At 35.0% G+C, this 11,552-nt stretch overlaps 1 pseudogene; it reads left to right on the top strand.

Moving 5' to 3' along the window:
• The first annotated feature begins 10,184 nt into the window (after positions 1–10,184).
• Positions 10,185–10,900, top strand: LOC149241028 (pathogenesis-related protein 1 pseudogene; annotated as a pseudogene).
• Positions 10,901–11,552: the final 652 nt, after the last annotated feature.

Below are 11,552 nucleotides of genomic sequence, written 5' to 3'. Positions count from 1 at the left end.
ACATTGTACTATCAGTTGTATGATTTAATGAGTTGTAAATATCATGCATGAAATCAGAGAAGGAACTAATTTTGGATTTTGCAATTATGGATGATGAATTTCCCTTTAAATACAGGCTAATTCTCTCAGGAATTGTTTAAAGAATTAGAATATTGGAGGCTTGGAAATTTGGCTAAGTATTGGCCAAAGGAAGTCATCGACGGGGGATAGGAAATACTTGTGCAGATTCAGATCAAGGTTGAGCAGAGGATATTGTATTCATCCAAATTATTTGACTAAGGGCGCAAGAAATCATGGGATTGGAGAGAAGCAATAGAGGATAGAGATTGGCTTGAGATTTATTGTGAGAAGGGAAACTGATCATACTGAGTGATGGGATTGTTCTTGTGACACAAGCATTGTATTATCATCTTGGATTTCTATTTATTGCAATATAGATAGTGGGGGTTTTTAGCTGAGGCTTTCCCCAGATACTTATTGTGTTAAGTGTCATTGATTTATCTTCTTCTTGTTCATATTGTTTTCATCGATCTATTGGATTCCAGTAGCTGATAGTACAAGTAAATTCTCGTCCTGTGATTTAGTAAATTGCATGAGCTTCTGAATCTACAAGAAATTTCTACATGGTATCAGAGCTAGATTTGTAGAATTTTTTACATTTGAGGCACTTCAACACCCACTCAGATTTATGTCAGGTTCTCATAGTCCTATTGAGATCTCTAAACTAAGTTGGATCCATATTTTCATGCACAATTCTTTGGTTAACATCTATCCATTGGTTGTGAGTTCATTCTTAAAGGACTCTTAGTGTTTCCAAGTTAATATTTCTGACCCATGAAATATATTTTATGATAAGATAATGGATTCTTGTTTGGTTTGTCCCTCTTCATGTGAATCCGTTGTATTAGACCCATTGTTTTGGAGGACACCTTTCACGGATCCTTACAACCTTAAAGGATGTGGTTTTGATCATCAAGATAAAGGTCATCTTTGGTTGAATGATTTCTCCCTGTTTAACTCTTCTGAGATCAATTCCCTTCTCATCCCCCTTGTGTATTATATGAATTTAATTATCTTTTTAGCAAAAGTCCTCTTCTTGAAGGTTACAAATTCTTAAATCATTCAACGGATCAAAACCCTTGTGGAGATATGGCTATTATATTCAAATTGATAGATGAGAATCAATAATCTTATATGTTAATTGACAAACCCAATCATAATATTGTATATTCTCTTTGTGATTTAGATATGTTATTTTAAAATTCATTTCGTCATGATTTTCAGGATTTTCAGATTGGTTACTCTGAATATTATGATCCAATCAATGAATGGTTCAAGAAATATTACTTAACAAGATGCTATGCTAATAACAAGATTCAATCATTCTTAATGTTTGCAAAAATTTAAGACACAAATGAATGTACATTTGCAATAAACCTTCAAGGTTTGTATGAGTGACATTTCAATCAACAAGGTAAAATTTGAGATTGGATCAATCGAGTCGGTATGGCAGATATGTTTGCTTATAAACAAGACATTAAGATCATTGTGCAAGTTTTTCAAGTTATTATATTTTCTTTTGCACAATGCTTTATATTGATTTTAATTTCTCACATATTTGTGTTTTGTAGTTCGCTAACTGTAATGGTTTCATTGGTAATTCCATTACACTTAGACCTATCCTTCTAGATGGTTAGGTTAGGAGTAGGTCTAGTTACATTCTAGCTACATTTTAGTATTCCTTGCACACGCATCCTTCATTTCCTTTGTTTAGCCTCTTTTTTTTTCTTATTGTTGTATCACATGTTGCTTTCAGTTCATCCTCCATTTTTCGCGTCCTTTAGATTTTTTTCTTTCTCTTTAGTGTTTTTCTTAGTAAGTCTTTGCATGAAAGATGTTCTTTTTGGCTCAAAAGACAATGTGGAAAAACTTAAGAAGGGAACTGTGATGATAAACAATGCTTGGCTAATCTGCCATCCTCTTCTTTTTCTTGGGTTTTTATATCCTTAAAGTCTATGATATCTGAATGGAAAATACAATTCATTACAGACAAAAAGATTTTTGTCAAACTATGAAGCCCATATCTTTATTAGAATATTCATTTTGAATCAACCTTGTATTGAATAGTGCTTTTACCTCTTGTATCAACTGAGTAGAGAAGGGAAAGGAGAAAACATAAAACAAGCATATTAACTTCAGTTATCCTTCAAATCCATTAAGAATGGAACCAAACTCTCTTGCAAATTAAATAAGTTGGGATCCCTCTTCCACTATCAAAATAAATAAGTTCCTTTGCATATTCTATTAGTAACTAAATAAATAGGTGAAGAAGATAAATGATTCCTATGTAGAGAGGTGAAGCAAGAAACTTCATCAAGGTACTCAACATGCTTGATAGTAGTGAAGTCATTCTTATGATTCCTTGAGGTGACTCTGCCTAGGTACTGAATAGGCTCACTGGTAGCAGAAAAACACTGAGGAATGTGACTAACTCTTAATATCAAAACATCGATATACTCATTATACTTCTCCCATATCGAAAGAGTTAAGGTATGACCATTCTTATGTTGATGCATTTCGAGTTGAGTAGGGAATATAAGGGACTATATCTTAAACCGGGATAAGTAAAAAGTCCGAGGTAATCTATTTGGTGAATCAATACTTACTAAGCTATTGAGACCCTACACTTAAAGGTAAAACCTAAACAGATAAGTTGGAGTTATACCAGTGTGTCGCCAAGTGTTGACATTGAAATCAACACCCTCCAAAATTTTTCCTACACTTGAATTTCAAAGGCTACTGAGGATCTTATGATCTATCGCTCTATGGTCACTTCATTGTCAACAAATGTTTTCTAAGTGTTTTAGTCTCCTTCTAAGGTTATAACTATAAAATTAACTTACTCACATGCTCATCCCTTGGTGAACTCATAAGCAAACTTCCTTTACGCAAGCTTGAACATGCATAGCATAGTCCACCAAGATAGTGCCTGTGCAATTTTCAACCTACGTCAATAGTCAATACACATTTTTCATTGACAGGCTCCCTTACTTTGATTAAAATCACACTTCTATTTCGGTGAGTTTTCTCAATTGTTTTGTTTTGTGCACATTTGTTTTCACAAGTGTCGCTTTCACATTAGTGACTATCATTTTTTCTTGCGTTAACTTTAACAATTGGAATTTTCATGTTATCTTCACTCTGCCATGTGTGGCTTTCAATTTCTTCAACTTTTGCAAGTGTCATTTTCACAATTTCTAAATGTTGCAAGTGTCTCTTTTAGTTGTTTCCACTCTTGTATGTGTCGCACATTTTCACATCACTAGAGGAAGTTGTAGTGCACTCTTTTACACTATATGGTCCTACCAATCATGAGAATATGTGCTAGAAACATTCCTACAACTTAGCGCCCCTTTTAATCACAGTCAAAACGTTTGCCACAACTTGTGCTCTAAGTGTGGCAAGGTGTCGTCTTAACTGTCACACTTAGAAATAAGTGTCACTTTGCTCACATTTCAAGGTGTAAGTTCTTTCACAAGTCTAGTGAAATCCCCTAGCTTGTATTAATGACATTCATGTGTGTGATCCATATTTGATTTTCATTTGGATTTTTTTCCATCTCTCACTATACTTATGCCGCTCTTATCCATTTTGGAGATTTTCTTGGTCCTACTACTTAGGGCAAGTTATCAAATCTTCCATCCTTCACAAGTGATGAGACTTTATTATTCATGAGCCTTAACTGCATAAGTTCCTGTTCCAATGAGCCTCCCTAGGAACATAATGCATCTTTAGTGAAAATTCATTCACTGTCAAAGAAAATTATGCCCAACAAAAGGATGTCTTCAAAAGTTCACTTTGGGAGAACAAGGACCCTATATCTCTTCAAAAGTGCACTTTAAGAAAAAAAGGGTCCTTTCTCTCTTTAAAAGTGCATTCTACATTTTCAAGCAATAGTTGGGCATCCTTGTCCACTATTAGTATTCCCTGCCTGCTCACTTGCTCTTCTAATTTCTCTTCCAAAGCACATAATGTGTCCTCAAGCAAAAATTGTACATGCTTTTCCATAAAGCCTCTCTCGTGCATAGCACATTATAAGGTAATGTTTTGCCCCTATTTGTCTCTTATGACTATGCCCTGTGCCCAAATTGTCTCTCTCTCTCTCTCTCTCTCTCTCTCCCTTAGTGCATCACACACGTTTAGTAAATAGTGGGGTCATCCCTTTCTCACTGTATGAATAAATTGCACTTTCACTATCTCCTAGTACATTGAGCCTATCACATGGTGAAGTTTTATTAAACAAGTTCATCACACTGTCCCTTGGACTTGCTCACTTGACTAAACCTTGAAGATCCCTTACTTATAGGGAACATCATAGTTTTAGTGAATAATAGTGCCTTCCTTCACCACTGTTAATATCAACTAAACCCTCTTCATTAATCCATTCTTTCTCAATCCTTTCACAAGCAGTTTCTTCCATGAGCAAGGTCGAGCTAGGATAGATCATTTCAAGACTAACTTGTCATGGGTGATATTCATTAGAAGATGTACCTTCTCAGCATGGCAAGGTGATGGTTAAGGAATGTTTCAAGGAGAAGAACTAAAGAAAAACTTACAAGGAAGAATTGTAATGAAGACATGAAATTGATCCTAGACCATGATAGGATGAAGACATTGCATGTCAACTCAGAAGGTTTTGATGATGATCCAAGACCCATTGGAGGACGAGGATAAGCAAAAAAGTAGATACATCAAGAAAATGAAGTACATATCAGATATATCATGAAAAATGCAAGAAAGAGAAACAAGAAGAACAACTTGGCATTGCCACGTCATTATGAAGATTCCTAGTCATGGCTATTCAAGTGTCATCACAATTTCAAATGTGCCCATGTGTCATGCCACATCATTGTGGATGTAATGATGTAATTATCAAAAATAAAATGGAAAAATGTAATGTGTGGAAGTCCATGAGTCACATGTGTATTATGTAAAGTCACATGTGCAATATGTAAAGTCGCATGAGGACAAATGAGACAAATAGAAGTTAAAAAGTCATTCGAAGTCGAAGTGTCATGAGGGTAGTTCAAGATTCATAGGGATATGAAACATCATTAATCTTGTTATAAAATAAACCTCATAACTCAAGAAAAAGGATTTTTGGAGGCTTAGGATTTGGAGAGCTAGCTTTGGCTTCTCTATATTGACATAGAAGAGGAGATCATGAATTGGAGGATCAAGAAGTGACTAAATGTTCCATCATTTGAACTATTGTATCATCATTGTAACTGTGTTCTTGGATCTTTCAACTAATAATTGAAGCTCATTTAGCCATCGCATTTTCATGTGTATTTCATGAATATTTTAAGACTATTATTTGGATGTTTGTGGTATAAGTTGGCATTCATATGTACCAAAGAAATGGAACTATTTTGGTGGCTTTGGTTCTCATCTTATTAGATATGTGTCGTACTTGTTTAATGATCATTGTGTCTATGTGAACTATTTCCCTAGATAACTAACAAGTATTTCCTTTCTCTTGTGTGCCTCTCTTAGGTTACTACTATTACACTCCTTCTAAAGACTCACTCTTGTCTCCCCTCTTGGGAAGGTCCCCTTTTACACATTGTAACTAGTGTTTCATAATGTCAGCATGCTTTCCAATTTGAGAGGATATGTGTGTAATCTGTTATGTTATTCATTGAAACCAAGGAAAACCTTAAGTTATGGTGGCTAGGTTGATACTTCATATCGGGCTCCTACTCCAAACAGTGTGAGGTCTAATTGGGACTTCATATTGGAGAGACCCCTTGTATGTTTGTGATATCCAACACAGTCAATAAAGGGATATTCCAGAATTGGGAGAACAAAACCTTAAACATATATGTAGTGGATTGTGGTGTGACCACAAATAATGAAGCAAAATTTCATGCTTTGGAGAAAGGTTTAAGATTGGGTTAGTTGACGAGGTATAATAAACTGGTGGTGGAGGGAGTCTCTAGAATAGTCATTGAAGTGGTCAGGAAACTCAATCAAGGGATAAGTAGTGAAAAGGTGGAAAACAACTGGCACTTGTTGAGAATGATAAATCAGATAGGTAACCTCCTCCCTCTCTTCCATTATGTAATACATTCCCATACTCTGAGTGGCAGGAAACCAAGCAACAAATTTTCTAGCTAATCAGGGCTACATGAATAAATAAATAAAGAGTGATCTAGTAATGGACTTTTCATTGACCCATAAACTCAGAGGTCTCAAAAGCTTAGAATCCATCCTAGAGAAGGATTGTAACCAAGAGAAGATCCAACCCCATAGAGAAATGGAGGGCTTCCCCGATCTGGGTGGGAGGCATCAAGAGGGGCTTTATGGGACCTGATCCCATGTCAGGTGGCATAATTAGTGAAAATGGTGATGAGGTGGCGTGTAAGCCATTTCACTTCCCACACCATGCAACAATTAAATGCATACGAGGGTTATGGTGATGAGGCTTTAAGCCTAGTGGTATGGCCAGAGAACAATATCTCCAAACAAATTCAATGTTGGGGTAAACTGAGAACATCATTGCCTGGGTTGGAGTATAGAATTGTAGTTTTCGGAGGAAGCGCTCAGCAGGGATCATGACAGACGATGGTTGAGACTGGTATTCAACACTTCAAGATAGAGAACCTTTTCCAAATCCATCACCCTATGTATGTAGGTAGTCCCTTCATGCCCTTCATTGCATGGTAGTTTTTTGCAACAAAAAGGTTAAATGGTTTTACAATTACTTTGGTTTTTGTTCTTCGCTACATAGTTACAATGAGTCATAGGTCTGTATGTGTCTCCACTATAATTTTGCCTGATATATAATGGGTATGGGCACATTCTTGTTCATGGGTTTCCATGGAGGGTTTGGATATGGAGTTTGGGTGTTTAGGGGACTTCTGTCGAGTTTCTTGGGGGCTGTGATTGGATCTCTATGTTATTAATTTTTCATATTTATGGGTCTTAGCTCTTTGGCACTATGAGTACTATCACTGACACGATGTTCGTTTCATTTTTATGGTAGCTTGTTTTGGTGATGGCTATGCAGACAATGTCAACATGGGCACTTTATAATTGTATTTTTATATTTGTAGTCGAGGGTTTTATATCAAAGTCCATTGGGTCCATTGGGGCATTAAGATGAGGCCTTTGCATACTCTATGGGTTTGGGATTTTGCATGCACTAGTTTCATGTTCCGTTTAATGACAAACATCTAGCTTATAGTGTTTATTATAGGAGACAGAAGCCCGTTTGTGTTCTTCACTAAAGGGGCCCTCTGCATCAAAGTAGTAGGCAAAAGTTTAGGGACAAATATTCGTAATTGGGCTAATTTTCCATGCTTTTCCAAAAAGAAAGATTAGTTAATTTTCATTTTTTTCTAAATATGATTCACCGAAATTTTATAATATAAAATTATAATACATTGAAATCACCAAAATTTTATAGATACTATATAAAGTCACTAGAAATTGGAATAATTTTAAAAAACTATTGCTAAACATTTTAGAGTTTTTGTATTACGGGCTAGTAAGAGTCACCAAGGTTTCTAAACTTTAAGATAAATTTCCATCCTTAAAATTTTCCTTGCAAAGTCCCTACCAATTTTCATGTTCTTCAGATCTCGACATTCTCCAAGAAGGAAATTATCACCCATCGAATTTATTGGTAGTGTAAACAACCAGAAATCATGGCTCAACCTCCTACTACTCACCATAGAGGGGCCAGAACAGATCGTGGTGGGCACCGAGGAAACTTCTCTAATTGTGGTTGGGGTAGAGGATGCATTGAGGATCAAGTTGATATGGTCAGGCACCAATATACTTCCACCACCTCAGCCTTCAGCAAATCAAGGATTCATCAGTTAGAGAATAGTGTAGGTATGAGGTGCTTGAGGATCATCACTTCATGGTTAAATTCGGTGAATTATTATAGAACCCACGTAATAAATGAGGCAGGAGGACATTTCTCTTATAGTCTCTATTGTTTTACTAGAAAATGAAAATGTTATTGGCTAGTGCTTTGCCTACACCACAACAAGGGCAAGTATGGACCCAAGATGTCTTGGGGGCTCTCAAAACAGATATGCGGTAGCTGAAATATTTTATGGTATAGCTAAATGCCTAGATAACTAGATTGGAACACAATGTTCCTTTAATAGTTCTGGCAAATCAACTAGGATGAAGCGCTAAGGATCCTACATCAATTGATTCTCTAGATGAGTAGTGGTTTTCTTTATGGTCTTTAGTCTATTTTTTGGGATGGTGATGGACAATATAATATATAGTAGGAGGATAGGAGAAGTCTCAGTGTATCGGGCTCTATTAAAACTATTATGGACATATCCTTTTTGAACTATGTATGATGCGACCATATGGTCAACATACATGGTTTGCCGCTCGACAGGTTGAGACAATCTTGTAAAACGTGCTCTTTTTTGGCAAAGTAATAGAAGGATCCACCTCAATTGGAAAAAAAAATTGTAAATATGTGTATTAAAAAGTGTGAAAATTTTAGGCTTAATATTTTCATGGGTTAATTTTCCATGCTCTCTAAAAATATCACCAAACATTTTACAATTTGCATATTAAAAACTAATAAAATTTACTAAAGTTTCTAAAATTTTAGTGATTATACAAATATCTCAACATCAACTTTATCTACTTTGTGCCATTAACTGATACATCCATTCACATGTATTTTCAATTTCAATACCATCACTATCTTATCTTATTTTTTATCCATATCTATTCGGAGTTGCACTAACCATTAATAAATTTATTACAATTTATGATGTTGTTAAACAGTATCACAATCGTCCAATCTCGTGGGTTATGTTTTGTAAGTGGGTTGAAAAGTCCAATTTTGAACAAAAGGCACCAATGTGCTGTTCTTCCGGAATGGTATATAATTTAAATAATATATTTCTGCTTTACTATTAGATTAATGATGGAGGGGATTGAAACAAAAAGTTGATGGTAAACTGTGAGTCTACTTTGATTCTTCGTAATAACAAATAGTTGTTGTGCACAGACATAGCTAATATCCGATTAGTACAATGAATCATCTCTAAGGATAAAAATAAAAATCTCACAATCTATTCGGAGTTGCACTAACCATTAATAAATTTATTACAATTTATGATGTTGTTAAACAGTACCACAATCGCCCAATCTCGTGGTTATGTTTTGTAAGTGGGTTGAAAAGTCCAATTTTGAACAAAAGGCACCCATGTGCTGTTCTTCCGGAATGGTATATAATTTAAATAATATATTTCTGCTTTACTATTAGATTAATGATGGAGGGGATTGAAACAAAAAGTTGATTGTAAACCGTGAGTCTACCTTGCTTCTTCGTAATAACAAATAGTTGTTGTGCACAGACACAGCTAATATCCGATTAGTACAATGAATATCTCTAAAAATAAAAAGCTCACAATCTACTCGGTGTGTGGCATTACCTGATAGATCCCTTCACTTGTATTTTTAGTTTCAATGCCATCACTATCCTTATCTATTAGGAGTAGCACTCGGCATTAAAAGATCTATTACAATTTATGAAGTTGATAAACAGTATCATAGTCGTACAATCTAGTGGGGTTTGTTTTGTGAGTGAGTCAAGGTTGAAAACTCCAATTTTGACCGAAGGCACCAATGTGCTGTTCTTCCGGAATGGAATACAATTTAAATAATGCTATATAATTTAAGTAATATATTTTCGCGTTAGTGTGACATTAATGGAGGGAATTGAAACAAAAAATCGAAGGTGAACTGTGAGTCTATACTTTTATTCATTTAAAATTTCCGTTTTCAACAGCGGTGTTTCGTACGGATTTAGAGCTGGCAGGTCTTTCTGCATAAGGGTGGGTTGCTTTTTTTCTCACTTAGATTAGAATCAAAATCTCATGATATGATATGTTTGTTATGTAACATTATTATCCATCTTAATTTATTAATTCTTGGAATAATATGATCTACTTTATTTATATAAAATCCTAGGAATAACGTACCTTGTAGCACAGCGAGATTGCCTAATGAGATTCCAAGTAAGCCAAGGCTCGGCGTTCTTCTAGAATGACTTATTTCCACAAGTACATACAACTTTGCATGATTAGATGCCGAACTGAAACACATTCATTGCATCTTCCTCCATATCGTGGAAGCAATACGTCATGCCGGATTGCAATTTTTCGCTCTAAATATCGATACTCTATGCTGGTTTTCATATATTGAGTTAAGCGGGCTGGGTGTTAGGTTTAGTGTTGTCACTATGGAGTGGACGTTCAATTATGCTTTTTTCATGCAACTCGCATGGTTCTGCTTGGTTGGGCAAGGCCAAGATGTGCAGCAACAATTCTTAGCTCCTCACAATAACGCGAGAGACCAAGTGTGCGTTTCGGCTCTCGTATGGGACGACACCGTCGCGGCTTACGCACAGAATTATGCAAATCAACGCATAGCAGACTGCGCTTTGAGGCACTCTGGTGGCAAATACGGAGAAAATATTTTCGCAGGGTTTGGAATAGCAGATTACATTGGAAGCGCCGTGAGGTCTTGGGTGAACGAGAGGCAATACTATGATTACTCTTCTAATTCCTGTCCTGCACGTAAAGTGTGCGGACACTATACGCAGGTGATCTAGAGTAATTCCCAGAGGATCGGATGCGCTCAAGCTAAATGTAACAACGGTTGGAGTTTCGTTATCTGCAACTACGACCCGTCAAGAAACTATGTAGGGCAGAAACCATAGTGAATTCTGATATCTGAGTCCTATCGTGTCCTTTTACTTTTCTGTCGTAGCCTCCTAATATCTAGTTGTTCAACGTCTCTGTACGTTGACGAGGCTAGTTAAGTAAATAAATGGCGACTTTGTGCTGTCATAAATTATGTGGGTGACGCTAGTCAATTAAATAATTTATGAATCGTCTTAAGCCTCTTCTTCTGGTATACATTATATTGTTAATAAATGGATACATAATTTTTTTTAAATAAAGGTTATATATAAAATTGATATTGAAGAAAATGATAATAAGTTAATAATTATTTCAATTTTTTTTATTTAATGCTTATATTATGGTAAACATGTTATGTCATTAGAGTATAGATTGATATAGTGAGAGTTGTATAAATTATATATATGTTATTTTTACATTTTTTTCAAATTTATATTTTCTAAATTATTTTTTTTGTAAATTAAAAAATAAAATCTATAAAACTTCTCTATTCAATACTTTATATCAATGGGAAAATGGAATTTCTGAATTTAATTACAAACTATGTGTTTATGGTACATAGTAATTAATATTTATATTTATTGTACATAGTAATTAGAGATATAGTACATGGTAATTAAGAATACAGTAAACAAAAAGTCAATTCTTGCCATTATTACACAATAAGAGGGGAGACATTTTAACCAATAATATTTGAGAAAAATAGAAATACATTTTATTTAAAACTAATAATTTTAATTTCATAATGTTAAACATTGGATAGATTTTAATTTTTGTTAGTAAAAAAAGCTAATAGAA

The sequence above is a fragment of the Pinus tabuliformis genome, chromosome 8 (assembly GCF_031772625.1).
Source record: "Pinus tabuliformis cultivar Carrire ecotype Pingquan chromosome 8, CPIR1, whole genome shotgun sequence".
Lineage (NCBI taxonomy): Eukaryota > Viridiplantae > Streptophyta > Pinopsida > Pinales > Pinaceae > Pinus > Pinus tabuliformis.
This window is presented reverse-complemented; position numbering and strand designations above follow the sequence as displayed.